Source organism: Lontra canadensis, unplaced genomic scaffold (assembly GCF_010015895.1).
Source record: "Lontra canadensis isolate GAN:19392208 unplaced genomic scaffold, GSC_riverotter_1.0 scaffold1, whole genome shotgun sequence".
Classification (NCBI taxonomy): Eukaryota; Metazoa; Chordata; class Mammalia; order Carnivora; family Mustelidae; genus Lontra; species Lontra canadensis.
In genome coordinates this window covers 73,781,384-73,798,303 of record NW_022630995.1, presented here as the reverse complement: position 1 = coordinate 73,798,303, position 16,920 = coordinate 73,781,384, and positions in this window count along the sequence as shown.

The window sequence follows — 16,920 nt, the reverse complement described above, 5'->3', positions numbered from 1 at the left end:
GGATTTTGTCAAATGCTTTTTCTGCATCAATTGAGAGGACTATGTGTTTCTTCTCTCTTCTCTTATTGATTTGTTCTATCACATTGATTGATTTGTGAATGTTGAATCACACTTGCATCCTAGGATAAATACCACTGGTCAGGGTGGATAATCTTTTTAATGTGCCTGTTGGATCCTGTTTGCTAGGATCTTGTTGAGAATCTTAGCATGCATATTCATCAGTGATATTGTTCTGAAATTCTCCTTTTTGGTAGGGTCTTTGCCTGGTTTGGGGATCAGGGTAATGCTGGCTTCATAGAAAGAGTCTGGAAGTTTTCCTTCTGCTTCAATTTTTTGAAGCAGCTTCAGGAGAATAGGTGTTATTTCTTCATTGAAAGTTTGGTAGAATTCCCCAGAGAATCCATCAGGTCCTGGGCTCTTGTTTTTTGGGAGGTTTTTGATCACTGCTTCAATCTCGTTACTAGATATCGGTCTATTCAGGTTGTCAGTTTCTTCCTGGTTCAATTTTGGGAGTTATAGTTTTCCAGGAATTCATCCATCTCATCTAGGTTGCTTAGCTTATTGGCATATAACTGTTGATAATAACTTCTGATGATTGTTTCTACTTCCTTGGTGTTAGTTGTGATCTCTCCCTTTTCATTCATAATTTTATTAATTTGGGCTTTCTCTCTTTTCTTTTGGATTAGTGTGGCCAATGGTTTATTGATCTTACTGATTCTTTCAAAAAACCAACTTCTAGTTTCATTGATATCTTCTACTGTATCTCTGGTTTCTACCTCATTGATCTCTGCTCTAATCTTGATTATTTCCCTTCTTATGTGTGGAGTTGGTTTGATTTGTTGTTGATTCTCCAGTTCTTTAAGGTGTAGAGACAGCTGGTGTATTCTGGATTTTTCAAATTTTTTGAGGGAGGCTTGGATGGCTATGTATTTACCCCTTAGGACCGCCTTTGCTGTATCCCATAGGTTTTGGACTGAAGTGTCTTCATTCTCATTGGCTTCCATGAATTGTTTAAGTTCTTCTTTGATATCCTGGTTGATCCAAGCATTCTTAAGCTAGGTGGTCTTTAGCTTCCAGGTGTTTGAGTTCCTTCCGAACTTTTCCTTGTGATTGAGCTCCAGTTTCAAAGCATTGTGATCTGAGAATATGCAGGGAATAATCTCAGTCTTTTGGTATCGGTTGAGTCCTGATTTGTGACCCAGTATGTGGTCTATTCTGGAGAAGGTTCCATGTGCACCTGAGAAGAATGAGTTTTCTGTTGTTTTAGGGTGGAATGTTCTGTATATATCTATGAGGTCCATCTGGTCCAATGTGTCATTCAATGCTCTTGTTTCTTTATTGATTTTCTGCTTCGATGATCTGTCTATTTCTGAGAGAGGCTTGTTAAGATCTCCTACTATTAGTGCACTCATATCAATATGACTCTTTATCTTGATTAACAGTTTTCTTATGTAATTGGCTGCTCCCATAATGGGGGCATAGATACTTGAAATTGTTAGATCATCTTGGTGGATAGTCCCTTCAAGAATTATGTAGTGTCCTTCTGTATCTCTGACTACAGTCTTTAGTTTAAAATCTAATTTATCTGATATGAGAATCACTACCCCAGCCTTCTTTAGAGGCCCATTGGCATGAATAATGCTGCTCCATCCCTTCACTTTCAGTCTGTGTGTATCTTTAGGTTCAAAATGGTTCTCTTGTAGACAACATATGGTTGGGTCCTGTCGTTTTATCCAATCTGCAACCCTGTGTCGTTTTATGGGCACATTTAAGCCATTCACATTGAGAGTGATTATTGATAGATACGTCTTTATTGACATCATGTTGCCTTTGAAGTCTTTCTTTCTGTAGATTGTCTCTATATTTCTGTTCAATGCTATTCTTAGGATTTTTCCTCTTTTATAGTACCCCCACCCCTTAATATTTCCTGCAGTGACGGCGTGGTGGTTGCATAGTCTTTTAAGCCTTGCCAGTCTTGGAAACTCTTTATCTCTCCATCCACTTTGAATGTCAGTCTTGCTGGATGAATTATTCTTGGCTGCATGTTCTTCTCATTTAGTGCCCTGAATATATCTTGTCAGCCCTTTCTGGCTTGCCAGGTCTCTGTGGACAGGTCTGACGTTATTCTGATGGGCTTTCCTCTGTAAGTAGGAGCCTCTTTGTCCTAGTGGCTTTCAAGAGATTATATCTACAATTATGATTCCTCAATTTGACTATCAGGTCCCTTGATGTTTTTCTGGAATCTATAATCTTGGGTGGAGACCTTTCGGCCTCTAGTACATGAATGCTGGTTCCATTCGCGAGATTGGGAAAATTTTCATGAAGAACTTGTTCCACTATATCTTCTAGACTTTTTTCTTTCTCTTCCCTTCAGGGATTCCAATAATTCTGACATTGGAATGTTTCATGGCATCATTTATTTCCCTGATTCTGTTTTCGTGGCTTCTAAGCTGTTTGTACCAGGCTTCCTCCTGATCCTTTCTCTCTATTTGTTTGTCCTCCAGATCACTAATTCTATCTTCTGTCTCAGTTACCCTAGCTTTTAGAGAATTTAGATTGGATTGGAACTCATTGAGAGCATTGTGAACCTCATCCCTGGTAGCTTTTAGCTCTGCCCTAACATTGTGAACATCATCTCTGGTTGCTTTCAGTTCGGTCCTGATCAATTCCGTTTGGTCACCCATGGCTTTCTCCAACCTAGCTATTGTCTGGATAATTATTAGCCTGAATTCTCTTTCCAGCATATTGTCTATGTTGATATCCATTAGCTCTGTTGCAGAAGGCCCATCCTCTGTATTTTTCTTCTGTTGGGCATTCCTCCTCCTAATCATTTTGGTGAGAGATGACTGAACAGATGTAGCTGGATGTGTCAACCGTGGTGCAGTAAAGGTGCATCCTGGAATGCTTCTGAGCAATCAGGGTTCCCCACCCAAATGAGAGAAAAAAGAAAAGAAAAAGAAAAAAAAAAAGAAAAAGAAAGAAAGAGAGAGAGAGAGAGAGAGACAGGAAAAAAAGGGAAGATAAAAGAGAAGGTTCAGCCCAAATGGGCCCCAAGGTAAGATTGATGAAGTATATAAACAAAAACAGACAAACAAAAAGAGTGATAAAAGTATATGACAGAGAAAAACACAAAACACAAAAATACAGAAACACTGTCAGAAGAAAAAGATGGGAGAGTGGTTATAAATTCCAGTGTGGGCAAGGAAGGTTATTTTGATTACATTTGTCAACTTTTAAAATAAAAACAAAGTTAGAGCGTCTGGGTGCCTCAGTGGTTAAGTTTCTGCTTTACGGTCATGCCATAATCCAGATAGAACTCCTCATCTGGCTCCCTCAGTAGGGAATCTGTTTCTCCCTCTCTTTCTGCCCTTCCCCCCACTCATGTGCACTCTCTCTCTCTTTGTCTCTCAAATAAAGAAATGAAATATTTAAAATAAAATAAAAACAAAGTATAAAAAAGTACTTAAACCATTCAGCTACTCTTTGTAATAAATTATATCTTGATCAAGAGAAGAAAAACAGATAAAAGAATTATTAGTGGTTTTAAACTAGTGTTCAATATAATTTATATTTGTGTCTTTCTTATATTTTACAGTTATTCAAAGAAGTTATATTTCAAAAATAGCAATATTTCTTTTCTAAGTTGTTCTACAGCATTTTCCAAACTTTTTTTTTTTTTTTTTTTTTTTTTTTTTTTTTCCTTCTGAAACAGCAAATCATGTATCTTGCCAAATGGAATCAAATGGCTGGAGAATGGTGTTAAACAATATTCTAAAACTAAAACAAGGCTAAAGAAGTTCAGAGTCATGATATAAAGATAAATGCACTGGGTTGAAGTAAATGTCACAATGGGGAAGAATTAGAAAATATGTGCAGTGTACTTGCTAACCCTCATTTAGTTTTTTATGATCCAATCCCAATCATTTCATCCTTTGTCTCAGTCAAGAAAACTCAATGAATGTACATTCCCAAATCTGACATGTAGGTTTCTCTCTGAGCATTTTGAGAAAAAATACTGAAAAATAAAACATAAAGGATAGAAAGGAAAACAAACCACCAATCACTCTAAACTATATGTATTCACTCATTCTTTTCAGATTTTTGAATTTATAAATAGTTTTGCTTTCTTTCTTTTTTTTTTTTTGACACAATTCCAGCCTTGAAAAAAAAGTTATAGGAAGAGTACTCTGTGTCATGTGTATGACAAATAATAGTAATGAATCAATGTTAAGGTCTCAATTTTGATAACTGTATTCAACAGTTACATTAGAAAATGTTCTTGTTGCTAAGAAATACATACTGAAGTATTTAGGAAGAAAAAAGTACCAGGAGCTCAACATAAACTCAAAAATAATATGCATAAGTACACACATACACACATTTTAACAGTATTGGGGTTATCAGGTATGCCAAATGGTTTGCCTGCTTTTTATATCTGTATTAAATAATTAGCAGTTTCTTATGTTTTATTGGCTGCATATTTTACCTTTTCTGTATATTACAATTTTTAATCATTTGACACATACTGTGTCCAATATTTGGCCCTTATTGAAAATAGCATCATAGATATCTTTCTCTATGATTATCCTTCCTGGGATAGATTCCTAGTGTTATTATAACTAAAACATATTATGGAAATATATGGAAATATGACTAGCAAATACCTAGCTAGTCACGATGCTTTTAATTTCTTCTTATTCTGTAATTTTTCAGACAGTTATGGCTGGACTTTAAATAATTCAGCAAATGCGATCAAATTTCTTCTTCTTGAGCACCTATTATATAGCAGAGCACTGTGCATTATTCTAAGAACTAAGTTTACCAAAATAAATAAGATACAACCTTTACCTTGAATGTACTTGTAGTCCTTAACTGTTGAATTAAGGAACTGTAACATGCATAAAAATCTCAAATATTCGCCATTGTTTAAAGAGACAGTGCAAAACATTTTAGACTTTCATATAAGGCACTCATAATTTTAACCCTATTTTAAACTTCACATTCTTTCACAAACTTTCCTAAGTCTTACATATGTTGGTAATTATAACTGAGGTTACTAGAGCCAGGCAAACTCATTCTTGCCTTTTTGTATTAAATTATTTATAAAACCTACCATTACACTCCCTTCTATACTTAAATTATCTTCCTTTGAAATCTAGCTTATAAATTTGAAATCTAGCTTATGTTTGCCAAAAGAAATGCTCTAGAATGGTTTATTTTAACACTATTCTAATAGCCCCAATCTATTCAATGTTCATTAACAAAATCCATTATGGTTAAATAAATTATATTATATTCAAACAATGGCATAAAATGCTACAATGACAGCAATTATAATTATATGCAACAATATGGATGACTATCACTAATATAAAGATGGGCAAAAGCAACCACTCACAAAAGAGAACATATTGAATGGCTTTATGTATAAAAAGTACAAAAAGCAAAACAAATCTATGATGTTAGATGTCCATATTGGGATGCATTGTGGAGTTAATGATTGGAAGGGATCACAAGGGTCTTTCTGAGGTACTGATTAAAGGACTGCATTTGATTGTGGAAATTCATTGAAACTTAAACAGTGAGATCACATCTCTCACTCCAATAATTTTTTAAAATCTGTTTTCATTTCTACCTTACTCATTCATCTATTCATTCAAAATTTTCTCCTCGGATAATTATTTTATCCTGGATAGTGTGCTCTGCATTAAGAAATAAGAGAATGAGACATGTAGGCAACACAGGTCCAAATCCAGATAATCAAAACACAGAGTACAAAGCCAAGCTATATTCCATGTATTATGGAAGTACAGATGAAGAGAAACTAATCTGTCTGAAAAACCAGGAAAAATGAAATCTTAAAGAGGTAATCAAGAATAAACAAAATAAAGAACAAGGGTGTGGTCAACCATCCAGCTCACACAATCACTAAGTATTAGTCAAAGCAGAAGTACAAGAAAGCGCTTAATAAAACACGAATTTTAGGCCATTCAGTGATAGTGAATGTAATAGGACTTTTATAGATGACATTGAGGAAACCTATAAAATTCAAAAATACAAATGTTTCATAAGAACTTCAATGGTAGAGAAAGGGTGCTCTCAGGAAAAAGCCATGCTCTTTCCTTTAGGAAAGATGGCTTGAATGATGCTAGAGAGATGTGAATTGAAATGACCTATTCAAGAATCATAACTGGTATGACATAGATGAGACAGAAAAAATACTGTGGGAGGAGAATTGGGAATTAATGGAAGACATTTAGGTTAGGTTCATCTGCAAATGACTGCAAACTATATTAAAGGTTTTGTAATTTATCCCCTAGGAAAGGGGGAGATATTAACATCATTTCAATTGGGAGAGTAATATGTTTAGATTTTGCTATACAATGAACATTGACTTTGTGTGTTTGTATATGTGTTTTCTATTTGGATATAAGTGAGCATAGAAAAACCAGCCTTAGATATTTCTTGCAAAAATTGACTCCTTACCATTGTAGCTTCTATCCATATCTTTAAATTCTATTTCAATATCGAAAAGTATAATTTATCAATCTTATAATTTAATTTCTACATATTATGACTAAGATTATTTTTTTTTACTGTTAGTGTTCTCTAAAAAAAAAAAAATTCTCACCCAGTAAGCCTTCTAGGTTTTCATAATTTCATACTGCATTAAAAAACTTCTCCATATTTGCTTATGGTTTCTTATATTAATTAGGTTTAATAACATACAGGTATAATATGATATATGTTAGATATAATTCAGATTATACATTTTAATATAAGATATAAAGAATGGAGATTAAACTGCTTTAAAATATTTAAAATTTTATATAGTTTTATAAGATCTGGTGTATCATCAATTTTAGACACTGTGTGTTTACTCAATAATAATCTACTAATATAAAGAAGTCAATGAATATTCTTAAAATCTTAACATATCTAAATGAAATTAGAAATTAGTAGTGGAATGAATTTGAAATACTTTTTTTTTTGTTTTCATGATTTGTTTTAACAAATAGAAGATCATATGCCATAAGTATTTTTAATATAGTCTGATTATGGAATCTATGGTAAGTATAATACATTTAGGAAGAGAACTGATCCTTTAATTACAAGTTGAGGGAAAATTCTTTTTACATTATTCAACATTAAAATGTTTAGTTTTATAAAACATTAAATCAAATCAGAGCTAAGTGTTTACAGATGTGTTTTGCCCTAACATAAAATCCCATTATTATAAGGAAATTCCTTTTATATTAAATTAGACCACACTGAATTTACATTCTTGTAGGCCAAAAACTACTGACTAGCTGGGCTTTTCTGAGTATTCTTGTTTAAAAAAAGCAGACAATTCCCTTGGAAAATGCTGTAGTTTAGTTACTAAAAAAATTAATTCTAACTTTGTTTAAACACCCATAATTGTCAAGCTTTTTTCTTCCTTTTTTTTAAATTTAATTTTATTTTTCCAGTGTTCCAAGATTCATTATTTATGCACCACACCCAGTGCTCCATGCAATACATGCTCTCCTTAATACCACAGGCTCATCCATTTCCCCACCCCTTTCCCTTCCAAAACCCTCAGGTTTTTCTCAAAGTCCAGAGTCTCTCATGGTTTATCTCCAATTTCCCCCAATTCACTTTTCCTTTCTTCTCCTAATGTCCTCCATGTTATTCTTTATGCTCCACAAGTGAAATCATATGATAATTTACTTTCTCTGCTTGATGTATTTCACTCAGCATAATCTCTTCCAGTCCCATCCATGTGGATACAAAAGTTAGGTATTCATCCTTTCTGATGGAGGCGTAATATTCTTTTATTTATTTATTTTTTCTTTTTTGTAATATTCCATTGTATATATCTTCTTTATACATTCATCTGTTGAAGGACACCTTGGTTCTTTCATCAGTTTGGTGAGTGTGGCCATTGCTGGTATGAACATTGGGGTACATATGGCCCTACTTTCCACTGCATCTGTATCTTTGGGGTAAATACCCAGTAGTACAATTGAAGGGTCATATGGTAACTCTATTTTTAATTTCTTAAGGAATCTCCACACCATTTTCCAAAGTGGCTGCACCAACTTGCATTCCCACCAACAGTGTAAGAGGGTTCTTCTTCCTCCACATCCTCTCCAACACTTGTTTCTTGTCCTGTCAATTGTGACCATTCCGACTGGTATAAGGTGGTATCTCAATGGTGTTTTGATTTGAATCTCCATGATGGCTAATGATGATGAACATTTTTTCATGTGTCTGTTAGCCATTTGTATGTCTTCTTTGGAGAAGTGTCTTTTCATGTCTTCTGCCCATTTTTTTGACGTGATTTTCTGTTTTTTTTGTGTGTTGAGTTTGAGGAGTTCTTTATAGATCTTGGATATCAGCCCTTTGTCTGTACTGTCATTTGCAAATATCTTCTCCTATTCTGTGGGTTGCCTTTTTGTTTCACTGACTGTTTCTTTGCTGTACAGAAGTTTTGATCTTTTTTTTTTTTTAAGATTGTATTTATTTATTTTACAGACAGAGATCACAAGAAGGCAGAGAGGCAGGCAGAAGAGTAGGGGGAGGGGAGAAGCAGACTCCCTGCTGAACAGAGCACCAGATGCGGGGCTCGATTACAGGACTGTGGGATCATGACCTGAGCCGAAGGCTGAGGTTTAACCCACTGAGCCACCCAGGTGCCTCAGAAGTTTTGATCTTGATGAATCCCAAAAGTTTATTTTTGCTTTTGTTTCCTTTGCCTTTGGAGACATACCTTGGAAGAAGTTGCTGTGGCCGATGTCGAAGAAGTTACTGCCTATGTTCTTCTCTAGGATTTTGATAGATTCCAGGCTCACATTGAGGTCTTTTATCTATTTTGAGTTTATCTTTATGTATGGTGTAAGAGAATGGTCAAGTTTCATTCTTCTATACATAGCTGTCCAATTTTCCAGCACCATTTATTGAAAAGACTGTCTTTTTTCCACTGGATATTTTTTCCTGCTTTGCCAAAGATTATTTGACCATAAAGTTGAGGGTTTATATCTGGACTCTCTACTCTGTTCTATGGGCCTATGTGTCTGTTTTTGTGCCAGTACCATGCTGTCTTGGTGATCACAGCCTTGTAGTGAAGCTTGAAATCAGGCAACGTGATGCTCCCAGCTTTGTTTTCCCTTTTCAACATTTCCTTAGCAATGGGGGGTCTTTTTTGGTTCCATACAAATTTTAGGATTGTTTGTTCCAGCAATTTGAAAAATGCCAGTGGAATTTTGATTGGGATGGCATTGAAATTGTAGATTGCTCTGGGCTGTATAGACATTTTAATAATGTTTATTCTTCCAGTACATGAGCATGGAATGTTTTTCCATCTTTTTGTGTCTTCTTCAATTTCTTTCATGAGTGTTCTGTAGTTCCTCCAGTACAGATTCTTTACCTCTTTGGTTAGGTTTATTCCCAGGTATCTTATGGTTCTTGGTGCTATAGTAAATGGAATCAATTCTCTAATTTCCCTTTCTATATTTTCATTGTTTGTGTATAAGAAAGCGGCTGATTTCTGTACATTGATTATGTTAAAAACATCTTAAGTATGATACATAAGTTGAAAAGCAAATTAAGCACATTTCCACTAAAATTATTAAATATTTATTTTTCCTCCATAATGTAGTCCTTTATTCCTCCTTTTCTGACCATCCTATAACCTCACATATTTTTGATATGCATATCTCTAGGAGAAAAAGAAAATGAGGTATGTTCTCTCACAACATTCTGGAAAGGGAGAGGAGAACTAAATAACTACCTCTTTATTTGACATTAAAGCTCGTGGATAACATATCAATAGAAACATAACAGTGAAAATGAGGTTATTTTTTTCAGTGTTCATCTGATGATATTGTTTGTTTTCAAATCTGCCCTAGCACATACATAACAGTTAGTATGTTGGTAGTTTTAGAAATATATTTTTAATTAAATTCTCACTTATGCTCATCATTCTGATATAAGGCAAGGGAACAGTTGTATAGGAAAAATGTAGGGTCTTCATTCCCTGTGCAGAGGAAACCATATTCCCTTGAAATAAAATAAAATAAATTAAACTTAGTAATGGTTTAAAATTTTTAAATATCTTATTTTAGTTTTCTCAAGAACCTTATAGTGTAGTTTCATTATAAATGCACCCCATGACTTATTAACTTTCTGGAAATGTGTTCTTTCATTCAAAGCCATATCTGAATACAGGCTGTTCAGAGTACATATGGGAAGTCTTATTCATCTTGGTCATGCCCCTTGGTGCTATTCCCTAAATGGAATTTGAAATGACTGTCAAGGAAGCTAGTCTAGTTAGAAGAATGAAAATGAATAAAAAAACTAAATCATAAGGTAAAGAATAAAAGGATTTCACCAGGATTACGGTCATCTGTGGCAAGAGATAAATTGTATTTAAACAGTATCAACAGTATTTCACAAATACCTGCCTCTAACAATTGCTATAAATGAGGCTAAATGGCTTTATGTGCATGTGTAAATGAACAAAACCTTGCATGTTTCAATGGGGAAAAGGAACAAAGACACTTAATTAGAATGTTCGTGTTGCTAGCACCAACAGCTTCAAGGTGTCCAGTTTGGCCTTATCTTAAAAGGCAGTCAGGCTCCAGCAGTGCAGCATTTCAAGACAAATGGTCTCACCCAGATTTCTATGAAATGGCACCTTTCTAAGCCATACTAATTTGGAGGTGAAGGGCTTGATAACTAACAATCCAGTTATCCAGTATTCTAGGAACTCTTTAGGTGTAACCTTTATATTGCTCAATTTCTATTATAAACTCACAGTGAGAGGTGAAATGTATGTTCAGAATTACTCAGACCTTAGACTTTAATAAAGGCATATGGAAAACTGATGTATTCAGGTTCTGTATCATGCACTGAGCCACTTCCATTCCCCATAAATAAATCATACTTAATACATCCTTATTTTAAAAAATAAACCCTGAGCCACTCCCAAGTACATAAATAAGCTATTCTTAACATATCCTTAAACATCTTTCAGTATTTTAGGAAAGTAAAATTATTCAATGTTTTCCTTTTGAAAAAGGCAGAGAAATAGATTGATATACACTGTGAATAGTTATATCCTTATTTTCTAGACATTAACAGATCTGTAAAACCAGATTATGAAAGAATGGATGAAATTCAGTGATTCATATTTGGGATATAGTTAACAAAGTTCTGGAATCTATGCTTTTCATGTCCGCCTTGCCCAGGGAAGCCCTTAGTTCTCTTGTTCTTTATATGCAGGAGTCACCTTGAGAGCTTGCCCTGTCCTGAGAGATTTGGATTCACTAGTTCCACAAATGAGGATAGGTATGTGAAATTTTTTTTTTAAGATTTTATTTATTTATTTGACAGACAGAGATCACAAGTAGGCAGAGAGGCAGGCAGTGAGAGAGAGGAAGAGAAACAAGCCCCCTGCTGAGCAGAGAGCCTGATGCGGGGCTGGATCCCAGGACCCTTGGATCATGACCTGAGCTGAAAGCAGAGGCTTTAACCCACTGAGCCACCCAGGTGCCCTGGTATGTGAATTTTTTATCAGGCACCTTAGGTGATCCTTATAACCCCAGAGATAACAGAGATCTGTCAACTTTGAATTTGAGAAAGACTCTGCTAGGTATTTTCACCTGGTCACTTAGGTGAATAAATTCTCAGGAAAGAAAATTTAATGTCTAAATCTTCCAACAATATTAAATAACAGGCAGGATATCAAATCAAATGTAAAAAAAAAAATTTGCTAATGAAGCAATTCCTGGTCTCTTCCTCATTCTTTACTATGCCAAGGTATTTTTCTCTTGGGCCACACAGTCTTCAAATGCAGTTTATATTAGATAACAAGGTGAAGGCTGCTCATTGTTTCCCAGTATCCACTGTCCCCTTCCTTAATAAACTAACCTAGGAATTCATCTTGGCTTGAGTTGTTCAGAATAAAGACACCATTTCCCAACATCAATGCACAGTTGAAACCTGTGACTAAATAGTGTCCAAAAAATGACTATAAGGAAATATGTCATTATAACTTAAAAAAATAAAAGTCCTTAAAGTGGACACAATTTTTTTTTCTTCTTTTCTACTTTCTATGAGATAGAACAAAGATATGATGGCTGGAACTTGAAGGAAATAAGAAACTGTCACCCTAAATATGCCTCTTCGACATTAAAATGATTGTAAGGTAAAGACACTTAAACACACACACACACACACACACACACACACACAGCAGCAGCAGCTTCAAGAAAAGTGCTCTGATCCTCTTTTTTTGCCTCCTGGGAGTAGGAGATAAAGCCCCTTATGGAAGTTGTCTTCCCTATTGCACAAGAAAAGAAACATTCTTATCAAGGACAAAACATTGAGACCAAGAAAATTCTATACAAGCAGACTTTATTAAAAATAATTCTTTTCTTCCTTTAGCTTCCCCACTAGTTTACTTACTTTTCCACAATCAACTCTCTGTGTCCAACCTATCATCAAAGCAAGCAGGTTTCACCATTTCTTTGAGTCTTTATTCTTTATGGAGGCTCTCATGACACATAAATCTTACACTAAATAAACTTGTGTGCTTGCCTGCTGTTGACCTTTCTTTTGTCAATTAAATTCTGAGCCTGGCTGAAAAAAGACCCTAATCATATAAAGAGTAATATTTGTCTTCCTTGCAAACCGAAGGGGCCATGATAGTCTTTTGAGTATTGCTGCATGGAGGGGATACACTAGACATCCGGCTGCTTAAAAACAATGATTCTAAATTTTTAAAAAAAATTTTCACTGATATATCCTGAAAGACTACAACAGTTCATGAAATATAACAGAGTTTCAATAAATATTTGTTAAGTAAATGAATTTTTTTCAGATCATATTTCACTTAAATATTACTTTCAACTTTAAAAGTAAATTAAATTAGTTCTTGGTTTTTACATTTGCACCTGAAAGAATGATAGCGAATCACCACAACTGAAGTCCTTTTGGAAACAAAATAAACTAGTGAAATTCTTTGCTAGTTATGGCTGTCACTATTGCAATTAGATTGAAGTTGTAAACATAATTTTACAGTAGTTTGCCAGCACATAAACTGGTAATTCTGTTGTAATTGGGGGTTATTTGGGAAGAAGCTTATAAGTACTAAAATTTTAGTGGTGGCTTCACTCTAGTTTATAGGTGGTTCATATTTATAACCAAGCCAAAGAAAGAGTTGGGGAGTGGGGGATAAATCCATTCAGTATTATATCGTGGCATTAATAATTGATTTAGCAGATAAAATTAAAATAGGTGTTTTATCTTTGGCAATTAAAGTTCATACCTCTGCTAAGGCTCCATTTTCCCAGCTGTTAATCACAGGGACTTTCTCTAAATTCTGATAGCAACTTCTTTAATTAGATTAAAAATCTTGTGATATATTGACCCAATTCTTAACCATTTAGTCACAATTAATTTTTTATCCTATATAAAAATTATTGGTTACTTATATGCAATAATGGAGATTGTACAAATCTTGATAATTTCTTTATTTTGCAAAAATACAATTCATATAGTTTGCAGTGTTATAGAAAAGAGGAAATAAATATATAAAAAGTGGTGATTTTTTTTTATCTTCTCCTCTCTACCTTACTGGAATGTTTTTCCTTTCTTGGAAATATTTTGTTAATTAAGTTAATAATTTTTTAGAAATGTGTTTAAAAAGAAATAATCATAGACTATTATAAGTCATGGTATAAAATGGGTAATGGATTATCCTATTTATAACTTTACATTTATTTGAAATGAAATAGTTCAATGAAATGATTTTATATTTATTTAAAATGAAATATTGAGGATAAGAAGGCAGGCTAAACTTATGTAAAATTGGTTTTGCTTTTCTTAAAAAATAATGAAAAGATGCATATAAATGATAACTACTTCCAAAATTAATTTTTTAGGAAATTAATATTTTTCTGATTGCTGTTCTCCTTATACAGTTTGATACATTAGAAGCTATTTGCCATGCCATTCCTGAAATCCTTTTCTCCTTGGTTTTCCCAGCATTACATTATCTTCCTTCTCTAAGACTTCACATTATTCTCTATTTCCTTCCAGGACTTCTCTTTTCCCTCTCATTTTCTAAATATGGGAGGCACAGAATCCTCTGCATCTTACTCTTTTGCTCTTAATATATTGTCTGCTTCATTCTTTGTCTTTAGGAATAACTCATGCATTAGAACACAAAATACCACATCTCCCTCAAATTTTAATACAGATTTTCTTCTACTTTGGTCATTCGCACTAAAATAGAAGCTGGAATCTTCTAAACATGGACCACTCCCAAACATGAAACTAATTTCCTTTGCCTCCCCAACCTTCTCAAACAGCTGCTTTCATGTTGCCAATTTCCTTTTGTACTATTTCTTAAAAGTGTCTTAATAAAATATTTCACAACCTTTCATCTATACTTATATTTTTCATTGCCATCATCTAATCATTACCAGTTCTATTTATTCTAAACTTAAATTCAAAACGTTCAACTTCAAATACATTTAGCAACAAAAAAGTATGCTCCTTCCTTTTTTCATCTCATATTTAATTATTCTAGAAAATTTGCATTTGTATTTGAAGATTGCATTCTCTGATACTACATTACTTTTTCAAAGCATAAATTATTACAGTTGACCTTAAATTGAAATGTTAAATGAATTATGCTGAATTTTCAAAGTTGTCTGATTTATCTCTGTAATTTACAAAAAGGTACCAATAAACTATATGAAAATAAATCATTTGGAAATAGAGAGAAAACATAATTAATCTACATATTCGAATTAAACTGATCATGCATTCCTTGTATTATGCAAATTAGAACAGATTTGTATGTGTTAACTAAATAAATATAATTACTCTTGTAATAATAATATAATGACATATTATGACAGTAAAATAATTATTTTCCATTTTATGTTTTAACACAAGCTATAGTACTTGACCAAGAGTAGGGTAGGTTACATATATTCAGGATAACACTGTCATGGAATATAATACTCTTTAAACATTAATGGAAAATTTTCAGGTTTCACTCCATCCCTTCTTGAGTATTCCTTAACTGTTTCCTACCATTACCTGAAAAACCGCCCATTTAAAAAGCAATAGGAAATTGGTCTAAAGTCATTAAGATTTACAGTAGGATTGAAAGGCCTAGAAGACAAATTGAAGCTTACCAAGAGCTACTAGAGTTTCAAATCAACACAGAAGTCTCTAAATTCATCTTATCCTGTTGCTTAGAATCCATCAAAATAGCTTTGTCTTGATTTCCAAAGTAAGTTTTAAAATCCTAATGAAATCCATTTTCTAAGAGACTGCTATTATTTTGGCTAAAACAATGGAAATAAAAGGACATGTATTATGGCCTTTAATGACAGTACATGAATGTAGTTGACAGATCAGTGAGTACTTTAAAGCTGTACAGAGGACTGGCTCAGAATTTGCTGAAGGGGGTTATTTTGAACAGTAGCTTTCTGAACTAGAACAATGAACCCACTCTGATCAAATATGACCTGCTCAGATAGACCTTTCCTAACCATACTATCTGTTAATTAAACAAAAAGGCCATTAAACTGAAGCTGTTCTAATGCCTTAGAGACCTATGTAAGGAAAGCAAAATCTAAACTTGTGATACCTCATGATTAAGAAATCAACACATAAGGACAACAGTCACAAACAGTCAAGGAGACTTTCCCCAAGTCTTAAGTTGCTGAGCTTAAACTAGAGCCAATCAAATAATTTCCTTGTTCTGCAACCACCTTTTGCTATAAAATTTTTCACCTAGTTTCTGTTAGGTTGAGTGCTCCTTACCATTTCTAGTTTGGTCCCACCCCATAGAAGTCAGATTTTCATCAAATAATTAAAATATTAAATATGCCTTAGTTTATCTTACATACAAGTATGCCTGTCACTTTTTACACTGTTTAATTTTTTTTCACAACACTTACTATAACCTGAAATATTTATGTACTTGTTTATTTTTTAAATTTTTTTGGCATTTTTTATTATGTGCAGTAGACCAACATATAGTACATCACTAGTTTCTGATGTAGTGTTCAACAATTCATTAGTTGCATATAATACCCAAAGCTTTTTTTATTGTTTATTGTCTTATCAAGATTGAAAAGTGCATGTGGAAACTTGTCCCATTCATCTCTAAAATTAGACCTGTATTCTATAACTATTTTTAAATGAAATAGGAATATTTCCCAAATTATATTTTATTTCTCTCACAAAACTGAACTACTATTGTTAATGTCATCTAATTTAAAATTACATTTTAAAAAAAAAACTAAAGACATAAATATAGCATCAGTCTCATACCATCTCATTTAAAGATTAGATAGAATTATATTATAAAATCACCATCAAGAAAATAAAGGCAATATTCTGCAGTAAAATTTGCAGAAAATTTAGTGTAAAAGATAAGATTTAAAAGATAAAATATGCCCAAAATTTTGCTTACCATTCTAAATTATTAAATATGGTATTATCTAGATTAAATTAAGAAGCCTGAATCCAATTAGCATAAAAAATCACTGAGAATATTTATAATATTCTGATACATAAACTACACTTTTAGAAGTTCTTATTTAGTTGGTCTAGGATATGAACTGAGGTTCAGTACTTCTGAAAAGCTCCCCAAAATTATTCTAACTGAATGCTCCTGACACTGTATTGTATTTCTAGCTCTCTTTCTAAAATAACTTTTTAACTCAAACTTTCTAAAACTTCCTTTTTTAAATTTCACGTCATTTATGCTATTATTTCCTATTACATGTTCTAAAATGGGATTTCCTTTGTTCTCATTCATATTGAGGCAAAATAACAAATGAAAAATTTAAAAAATATATATCTCCTTAAACGGAAAGAAAACCTACCTTTAAATGTGCAATTTTGGTA